This window comes from Daphnia pulicaria, chromosome 1, assembly GCF_021234035.1.
Source record: "Daphnia pulicaria isolate SC F1-1A chromosome 1, SC_F0-13Bv2, whole genome shotgun sequence".
NCBI lineage: Eukaryota > Metazoa > Arthropoda > Branchiopoda > Diplostraca > Daphniidae > Daphnia > Daphnia pulicaria.
In genome coordinates this window covers 498,446-508,876 of record NC_060913.1, presented here as the reverse complement: position 1 = coordinate 508,876, position 10,431 = coordinate 498,446, and the positions used below count along the sequence as shown (strand labels likewise).

The following is a 10,431-nucleotide window of genomic DNA, read 5'->3' as shown; positions in this document are numbered from 1 at the left end:
AATTGAAAATGATTTGATTTTCATTTGATTTTATAAATTTCGATTGGAATAAAATTTTGATTCCATGTACTCGATTGACGCCTCCTTTTATATCTTTATAGGGGATCGACGTATAAGTAATAGCTGATTAGAAAGGGCTAATGAATCTCCCCTTCCCTCCTCCGTATAACATCGCAGTGTCAAATGCCAAAATGTGATACCTATAAATAAAATTTCGCCAGAATTCTACGGATTTTATTATTTACGATCGTAAATACCAGACGACATTCGCGCGCGCTGCTGCCGATGCGCTGCTGCGCTACGAGGCTTGATAAAGTGGGCGGTACCCTCTGCTGGGTATATAGCGAAAGAAAAACGGAAAATGAAAGAGAGGTGGTGGGGGAAAAAGAAAGAGGGAGGAAAGAGGGTGGGAGAGGCTGGGGAGGAGTTGCCGAGTTCCGTGACCGGCGCGGCAACAGTTGCGTCTGCGATCGTGTCGTGAACGGATGGAGGCCCCGATACGCGGCGGCGGCATTTCTCTTTTATATTTCATCGAAATTTAAAAAAAAATTTAATTTAAACTAAAAAGAAAAAGAAACAAAAACAAGGAGTATATATACATTTTATTTGTTTAATATTTAAAGAAATAAAGACAAATTCAAATCATCTCGACCCGGTAAGTTTGAAAAAACAAAATTTTTCTTTTTAATTGTTTAGCCTAGAACCAATTTAAACCCCAAAAAATGGTTGAAATGGGAATTTTATTTTGCGGTTTTGTGAGTGTGCTGTGTGTGAACGTTTTCAAGTGAATTTTTTCATCGGAAGAAAGAACAAAAATCGAGGCCGTTCCATCGATTTCCCAGCAATTCCGTCTGTTTTATATATTTTATTTTATTTTCTTCTTCTTCTTTTCGATTTCATTTATTTTAAAATGGCCGGCTCTTTGTCGTTTTATTAGTCGCCTCTATATAGCGAAAGAAAGAAAGAAAGGGACCCGCCTTTATTGGATTTCTTTGACGCTCTTTCCTAGAAACAAAACAAAAAAAAAGGAGGATTTTCATTCTCTTGTGTGTTAATAATTAGCAGGATTGAATGATCGCGCCCTTTTTAATTTGCTGGCTCCTCGGCGACAATTCTTTTCTCCATTCCTTGCATCATATATGGAAAACAAAAAAAGTAGCTCATACAAATTTCGTGTGGGTGTATACCCTACTACGTCAAATTCTCTCTTTCGACTGATGTCGTGTGGGCTAATTATAATCTGCGTATATTAGTCAATGCGTGCTGTATACATATAGATCCCGCCAGTGTTTTTCTAAGGTTTTTTGTTCTTTCTCAACCAACAAACAAATCCCGCAGGACATTTTTTTTTTTTAATCCCCAGCTTGTTTTTTTTTCAGGCTATTACGATTATACGATTATTTTATTTTCCAAAGCTTGTTATACAAGGAAATGTTGATGAAAAGAATTGGCTCGATATATATATGTATACGTCATGCAGGCCTACTTATATATAAGCTACCACCATCTTTTTATGATAGGCCTATTAAACCTAAAATGATTTAAAAGAGAAGCCTAATAATACATAATAAAAAAGGGAATTTTTGGAGGTTTTTTTTTCTATTTGAATGAATTTTAAAAAAGGGGGCATGAAAAAAAATGTTTTTCGTCGCGGTTCTGAATGCAATCAACCATCCGGAAATGAGAAACAATAATTTAAAAAGAAAAGTTAGAAAAAAAAGGAACTTTTTTATTTTATTTTATTTTATTTTCCAAAATGGCGCTGACCGCCGCCAGCCACAAGACATTAATTGCCGCATAGAACACCTTTTCTCTCTCATCCTTTTTGCCTCTCTATCATAATCATCAGGCCTTATAAGAAAGAAAATAAAAGGGGAACCAATTGCATTCCATGACCATTTCAAGAAAAGACCCCCCTCTTATATAATACATATATACGCCCGGGCCCGAAAATATCTAATAATATAATATAAAAGATAGTCTTTAATGAGGTGTGGAAAATGGTTATCATATACTATACACGTCGTCGTCGTTTGTTCAAATCCCGCCGGATATACGATGGATTTCATTTTTCTTTCTTTATGTATTTGTAATATGTGTTGGTTGACCCCAAAACTGTTCTGTTTGTTCAAACACAGCAGCAGCAGCATAAATGGTTAGTCCTTTTTTTATCTCATCTGTACAGCCACCAAAAAATTGAAACCGCACAAAAGCCGCGATGACGATGATGCGGTTCGTTAGTAGCGAAACGCGCCGTCTTTTCCGACAAGATTTAGGCGACGGATATTGCGACAATCGAGTCAGAGGTTATAATAATCATCTCTAACGCAATCTGTGTCCTGCGCTGCTGCTGGGGGGTCTCATTCTATATATACTATATATACTCTCCCCGTCATCTATGCATTATTGCATTAGATTTATTAGATGCAGCATCCGGCTTTTATACAGATCAATTTACCGGCATTATAAATTGAGTAAAAAATAGAAATAAGTTCTTTTTTCTTATTATATCATATCGTTATATTCCATTTATATTACATCAAAACTTTCTTGTAATATATTTCCCACCTGCGTCAAGTTGCCAAGTGTTAACAACTTTTTTTTCTTAGATTTTGTGTGTGTAGCCCTGTGTTTAAATTGCAGTGTATTATAAAGCCTCGCCTGTATATACACCCCATCATTAATTCCTGACTACATAAAGATATAGCTCGGGCCTATAACTGCCATCTTGTTTTAATGTATAGGCTACGTGCTATTACACAACACACGAGAGACTTTGTTGGTTCACAATCTCTATAGCTCTCTCTCTCTCTCTCTTTTGATGATTAGTTATATGGCAGATTTGTCTTCTTTCGATGGCGTTTTTTATAGACGCAATCGGAGAAACCCCCTTGATTATAGACGAGGTACAAGGTGAGCAGGGAATTATTTTCGATTTTGTGTTAACCGATGATTTTTCGGGGCTCTCTGCTGTGTGCATGTGTGTGTGTGTGTGCTGGGGGTCTGTCGTTATGGAAGGGAAATTTCTATTTCTGAACTTTTTGGTGTGTGTGCAAGACGAGAAGAAGAAGAAGAACAGTTGGGGGCGGGATAGGACGCTCAAGAAAGTTCATCTTCTTCCTTTTGAAATGGGCGCGGTGCTGATGGTATATAGGACTATATGGACTCCCGCTGCTTTCTCACAAATGATTTTTTTCTTTCGATTGTTTGGTTTATATAACTATACGTATATGTAGAGTTATACGAAATTGAATTTTTGTGTGTTGTTTCCTTTGGTGTTTTATATCGAGTTGATGGAGTGCGTCCAATCATAAATTCGGATAAGGACGAAACCCAAAAAATTGGGATTTCCCCACAGCGCAGCGCAGCACACAGGAAACGGAATGTTTTAAGTGATTGAGTTCCAAGGGTGGGGGTAATAAAAGTTAATTGGGAAGAAAAGGTTCTCTCTCTCTATATATATGTACTCGGCCGATAATGGCTAATACACAAACAGCCCCCACGCTGAGGATTTTTTGAAAAAGGAAAAGAAAAAATCCTCCGACGCAACGCGGCACCCCCACCAGCACACACAGCACAACTGTTATATACAACAGGTGTCGATGGTGTCAAGTTACGCCCCTCCTGTCTCTCTCCCACCCCCCGTTTGTTCTTACCTTCTTCTTATTCCTTTGAGCACAAAAGATACAAGACATTTATTTCATTTTGTTCCAGGTTATATAGCCTATATACACAGCACAACGAAATCCAACTGTAATTTTCGCAGCTGTAATGATGCAACTTTTCAGCTCGAATTTTTTTCAATTTTTTAATTGAATGTATAGTTTAAATTATATGGAGGCTACTGGTATACTGGTGGTGTAAATTTATAGTTATATGGAGCTTTATAGGCCTCGGGGCTATCTTGGATATCAGTTGTCGTTCTCGTAGATTGAATAACATCCGCAACGAAATAAAACGATCGGGTTCTTGTTATATTATTCGGTGAAATGCGATCAAATTCTATCCTACTGGAGCCCAAAAATTTTATTTTTTTTTCTCTACTGGGCGGATCTTTGCCAGTGGAGAATGTGGCCGTTGTGGGCGCTGCGCCGGTTTCTTTTCTTTTAAATATTTTCACGCGTGAGAGATGATGACGTCAGAGCTGGTCCCCCGCAGAGAGTTTATTTCTCTCGCGCCCCCTGACCCCGACAGCCCAGCAGCGCAGCAGCTAGACTCATTTGTAGCCTCTTCTTCTTCTCCTGGAATATAAGAAAAATTTTCAAGTGTTGTCTATTCCACCTACTCAGCACAGCAGTCCAGGGGAAAAACCTTTTTTTCTTCTTATTCCTTCGAGTTACATAGAAACGGCCATCATAGGGCGAAAATGAATGTATACGCACACTCTCAGTTTTCAGGGGATATTCTAACCCTCTACGACGGATATTCCAGCTTCGAATACCCTTGCTTAGAATAGGTCTAGAATAGGTTCAACCCTATTCGAAAGCTTCGAATACCCACAGTAGAACCCTTATGCGATTCGATTTTCCTTCGAATACCCCAGTATTCGAAGAATCGAATACCTTACCCCATATTCGAATAGAATACCTGGGTGGGCGAATGTTTCATTTGCACATACGGCGTCGGTGTATCGAGTTGCCTCCCAGCACACTTTTTTTAATTTTCAGATTGAAAATTTATCCGTCCCAACAAAGTCCCAACTCCAAAAGTATCAAAACGTATAAATAACTTTATCGATAATACAGAAAATTGATACAGTCAGAACAGCCGTATGGAAGAAGCTCTGATTAGAATGCGGGAGACCCGAGTTCAATACCCAGACGCTCCACACATTTTTTCTAAACTTACACCTCCCAGCAAAACTCTTAGAATAGGCATGGAATAGGGGGTATTCGGGGGATATTCGAACCCCTATTCTAGAACAGGTATGCTACTAATAGAATACCCCCCCTATACTATTAGTAGCAAAAACCAAAACGCTACTAGTTCGAATACCCTCGAATACCCCCAAAAAACTGAGAGTGCATAGCTCCTTGTGTAATATCTCGCGCTAGCATACACACAGGATATCTTAAAGCTTCTAAACTCTCTATAGAGAGACGACATTTTTCTGTCTGGTCACGATGTTTTCCTTCACACAACTGAAAAGAAGTGTTGGCTGCTATAGCTGCCCTTGATGACGAGATGCTTTTTCCTTCCCTTTTGGCTGCTGTTGGAGCATCTTCTTCTTCTTCTTTTCATAATATACAACAACATTCAGGGCAGCAAGCAGCAGCACAGCTGGCCGCCCAGGCACTTGACCGTTTTCTTTCTTTTCTTTTTCTTCCATGAGAAATCGGTTCCCCTCTCTCTCTCCTCTATACAGCGCACATTTTCTGTGTGTCTTTCTATTTCCTTTTCTTTGGTGTTGCGCTAAGAAATCAAATATTAGACAGCACTTATTATTTATGAAAATAGTGCCGACTCATTTTCTTCTTTTTTTTCCCTTCTCAAACAGCTTTTTATATTATATTAGATAGAGAATTATATTTTTCTATACACAGCAACAGCAGCACAAATCTTATATAAATATATTTTTCGACGAAAATGCTGATGCCGGGGCTTTATAAATGTAATGTAATTTCCTATAGCTTAAAATATTTCTTTTTTCTCTACTCTGCTGGGAATATATTTATATGTTTAAAGGTGATTATTATTTAGACTTTGAAATGTTCTTATTGCTCGAAAAGATAATAACAACGAAAAAATAAATTCAAATGTCAATAAAGTTTGGGAAGTTTGAGCGACGTTATCGCAATCGGATGATCCAATGTACAACAAAACGAAAAATCAATGACAGCAGCAACCAAAAAGAAATAAAAAAATAAAGTTTCCAAAAGTTTTTTAAAAGATTAAAAGCCAAATATCACGAGGCCTAAACTGTATAGACTCCGTCTACATCACAGACGACTGAAAAGTTTTCTCTGCAGCGTGAAAAGAGGTGACTGGTATGTCTGGGCGTGGTCTGTGAAATAAATCAATACTTTTTGGCTCTCGTCTCTAAACTCTACTCTATGCTCTATACTACACAGCAGCAGCAGAGAGCCCCTTTTTACATTAACATAAAACCCCTCCGGCTATACACTATATATATACTGATTCCAGCAACTTAATTTTTGGTTCAATTTAATTTTAACAGCGTTCCGGTTCGAAAAATGATTAGATTCTCTTTTATACATGTAGCCGCTTTTGAAAACGGCGCGTTAATTCTTTTTTTTTTAGGCCTCTGCACAGCACAATAGATAATAAAAGTCACTCCATCTTTCAAAAGTTTTTCGAAGAAAAAATATTAAAAATATTTTAGACACATAAAAGAAATGGTTCAAAGCTTCTGTTTTTCCAGGAGCTTCTTTTTTTCTTTTTGTTACTAATTATTTATCCTAAGCGGCTTGTTTCTTATTCTTCTGCATAATGATTTGTTATGTATAAATAAATCGCCATCACGTTTATTATATTAGTTGATTAAATCAACTTATCTCTCTCTTAACAGGAACGGCTCGATAGGCCTATACTTATAGCTAATATGTGCATCTATTATTTTTAATACATTTTATATGGATGCGTGATGTATAAGAAGAAGGTGAAACTTTGTTGGTCGGGTGGATATAAGTGAAATGATTTATTGATGCCTAGGGCGGCGTGTCTATTGAACGATCGGCAGCGCCATCTTTGGTCTCTACTCAATTTTTCATTTCATTTTATTTTTTAAATAATAAGAAAAAAAGGAATAAGAAAACCCCGAAACGCCTTTCTATGCACAATCGTGTGTGTCGATGATGCCGAATGATTTTTCATTTTCTTCACCGGCGTTTCGTACATGTAGCCTATAATAAAAGATTTTAATCACCTAAAGAGATATAGCCTATATATTCGTTTCGTTTTCCTTTTTTCTGTCTGTGAGCCGCCTGCTGTTGTTCACAGCACATTTTATGTATTTCAACTATCGATCGATGACGTCGGCAACAAATAATAAAAATAAATAAAAAATAAAAAAACGACGGACGCGGCAGAAACTGGATCCGGTGACGCGGCCCGGCCGGCAGCGATTTTTTTTTTCTTCTTTTCTCTGCCGGCCGAATGTTGACACATAAACAGAGGCCCGTCGAGTCAACAAAAAAAAAAAAACCGTTGCCTTGTGTGTGTGTGTTTGTTAAGGTTTTAGATTGGATTTCTCTCCGCGTTTGGAAAAATATATAAACGTCGGACTTTTTTGATTTGTACAAATATAGCGCGGGGATTTTTTCTTCAAATGATTTAGACTTGATTGTGATGCGATTAAACAGTCAACATTGCGCACACGGGTATTTAGTGACGGGAAAAAAGAAATCAAACGAATTAAGTTTTTTGATGATATGCATCACGAGAAGTGGGCGGAGAAATATTTTTCAGGGGAAAAAAAAAGTGGGCGGGGTCATTTTATGAGGGGAACAGCGCCGACGCCATAGTCTCCATTCCGTCGACGTTAATATTATATATATATATAAAGTATATATATATATATTTCTCTCGCGTGTGTGTGTCTCGCCCCGAGTGTATGAGAGCTCGGCGCGCCGGTATAGAGGTGAAAAGTTGTTTTCTTTTTTCTAATATATTTTATGCTGTGTCTAAATAAAATATTTTCTCCATTTTTATTTTGTTAAAAAGGAAACGAAAAAATTCTCGTTGCGTCATCATCAGCCGCCAGCAGCAGCAGCCGCTTTAGTTTGATCGATGGATAAAATTCTACTACTACGAATACAAAAGTTTGTATGGTTTGGTTGCTGTGTGCTGTGCTTTTCTATGTATGTGTGAACCACGTGGAAATCTACACAGCAGCACAAGAGATGGAAGCTTTTTTTATATATATACGTCTGAAATCTAGTGTCGTGGGGGTGGGGGATGGACTGGGTATTGTGTGTGATGGTCGCCGATGGATGATGGATCATCTCTATATGATCGGAGACGAGTGTCGCTTCTGAAAATTCTTCAATCAACTGATGTGGATGCCGCGGATGGATATGATGGGTGTGACATTGTGTGTGTCGCCGCTTATATTCTGCTGCATTATATAATAGCTCCCAATGTTTTTGATTGTTGCTCAGAAAGCCGTGCCATTTCACATTTTTGGCTGACGTCAAAAAATCACAACTGGCTTTCGAGAAATAATCAGAATCACAAAAGAGCCTCGAATCGACCGTGTCTAATATTTGTGTCTATTTGATTTTAAATGTTCTATTTGATCGATTTGTGTTGAAATTATATTTATGAAAGTATTCAAAATTAATGTTTCTATATTTTTTCCCATTGCAGTTAAACATTTGGACTGGTTGTCTACTTACAACAAAGTATAGCGCATACAGAAAAGATAAAAAGGAACAAAATTGACAGTCACATGCACTGCAGCAATGGTGGAAAATCCCGTCCGAACAAAGTCGACCGATAATCCACGACGATTGACTTATTGACACAAATAGGAAGAGATTGCGCTTATCTGATTATCTCTTATTTATTATATAGCCGAGTGCATGTTGCGCAACAACTATTTAGGCCATCAGCACTCGACGCCAAATATTTTAAAGGAGTTTCAGATATTCGAACCTAAAAAACGCGGAAATTGAAATGAGAGGAATATTCACACGATATTCTTCTTTCCATATAGTCTCGTATTATTATTGCCATCGCTCGGTGATGTAATAATGTGAAAACGCCATTTTGGTGGTGTCTATATCGAATTGGAATATGATGGGAAATGCGAGTTGATTAACGTGCCAATAATGAAACAAACGATATCGCAGCAGGCGCCATTTGTATGGAAATCTTCCAGCACGAGACCCGAGAGAAAACTGTATACTCGTCAAAAGACCATGCCGCTAATGGACATCACGCGGGCGCCGGAATCACGAAATGGATTGTCGATGCCGAGCTCGTGTATAGTGTGGGTGCCGTGTTTGCACAAATTGCTTTTTAATGAAACGTTTTTATTTTTTAATTTCTTCTCATCTTCTTTTTCTCTCTCCCCGACTAATAACGAAGCGCGTGAGAAATGAATGTTAAAAGAAGAAAACCGGAAAATGCCGTCACCAACGCCATCTATTTACAGCTCCAAGTAAATTCTTCAACGCCATCTAGTAATCAAAACTACAAATTCAATCGAATTTCTCAACCAATTCGGGAATTATAAAAAGAAACAAATCGAAATGAATTAAAAATTGACTTTCTAATTTACAGAATGCTGATCAACAATCTCCGATTTAAAAAACAAATCTTACTCTGATTAAATGTATTTAACAAAAACAAAACAATAGCGTCTAAAACGTTGTCCTACATTTCCCAGGGTGATAATAAAAAAGAAAAATCTCAGAGTCTAATAATAATCTTTAGGATGAAGCCACCCGTTAAGTTTTGAAGAAAAAAAAGAAAATGTATTAGGGCTGAAAGGGACTTTGTTTCCTTTCATCCGAGAAAAATGACGATGTAGAGTTGATTCATGTTCAGCCAAGCGCGCGGTGCTGTGTGCTGGGCCATTCATTATCAATGTCTTTAAATAGGATTATATATCAAAGTTGTGAATTCACACTTTGTAAAGCTTCTGAAGTCGGTGGTGGTGGTAGACAGCAGCAGTCACGCCTTAAGCCTCTCCACAGACATGACCAAAAAAGAGCACGACCCAACAAATCATTTCGCTCCGCGTGTACACATATTATGTATTACGGCAGCAGCAGGAGCAGCATAGAGCGGGCCAGCAGCAAGTAGGGCGTGAAATGTCGACCGCCTGTATATATACGTGTAGCATTAAAGACGTGGAACGGCCAACATTATTCCACTTGAAAAGGAGATAGCCTGGCTGACACCTGCAAGGCTAACCAGGTAATCAATTAAAACCGGGACCTTGTGCACAGCACACAGTCTTGAACGTCAGACCGTCTATAGATCCGTATTGCCAAAACATATATATATCTGCTTTGCATAATGTGTGCAAACTAGTGCTACTACTACATATCCACTCGGATGGTTTTTCGTATATGATGTGAAGCCAAAATTCGTTGCACAACCCGTCAGATAAAGCAAACAGGTTTTTCCTATTTATCACAAACAAACAGCGCTCTGTTTTGATGCACAGCATAAAGGTCTCGCCTTAATTGTATTTACTGTAGTTATAGCTACATGCACGACTGGCTTGTAGTTGTCTTACTTATGGATTTATATAATTGTTCGTTTTTTCTTATATTGCGAAAGAAGAAGAAACCTTGGAAATGTCGCCGTTGTCGCACACTCTGACTTGTGTCCTTTGATGATTTCAGAAGAATTTATTATTTATCCCAGCTCGGTGAATTCCGGTGAATTCTTATTCTACTTTGTAAAGAGTTCAATGTTGTGTCTAGTGAAAGGATAATTGAAAAGTACAATGACGTA

At 38.0% G+C, this 10,431-nt stretch overlaps 1 long non-coding RNA gene across 1 annotated transcript; it reads left to right on the top strand.

Annotated features, from left to right (window-relative positions):
- The first annotated feature begins 473 nt into the window (after positions 1 to 473).
- LOC124311333 lies at positions 474 to 9,378 on the top strand. Its single transcript, XR_006909794.1, has 2 exons — positions 474 to 655; positions 7,684 to 9,378. It is a non-coding gene; the product is annotated as an uncharacterized LOC124311333 (long non-coding RNA).
- The last annotated feature ends 1,053 nt before the right edge of the window (positions 9,379 to 10,431 follow it).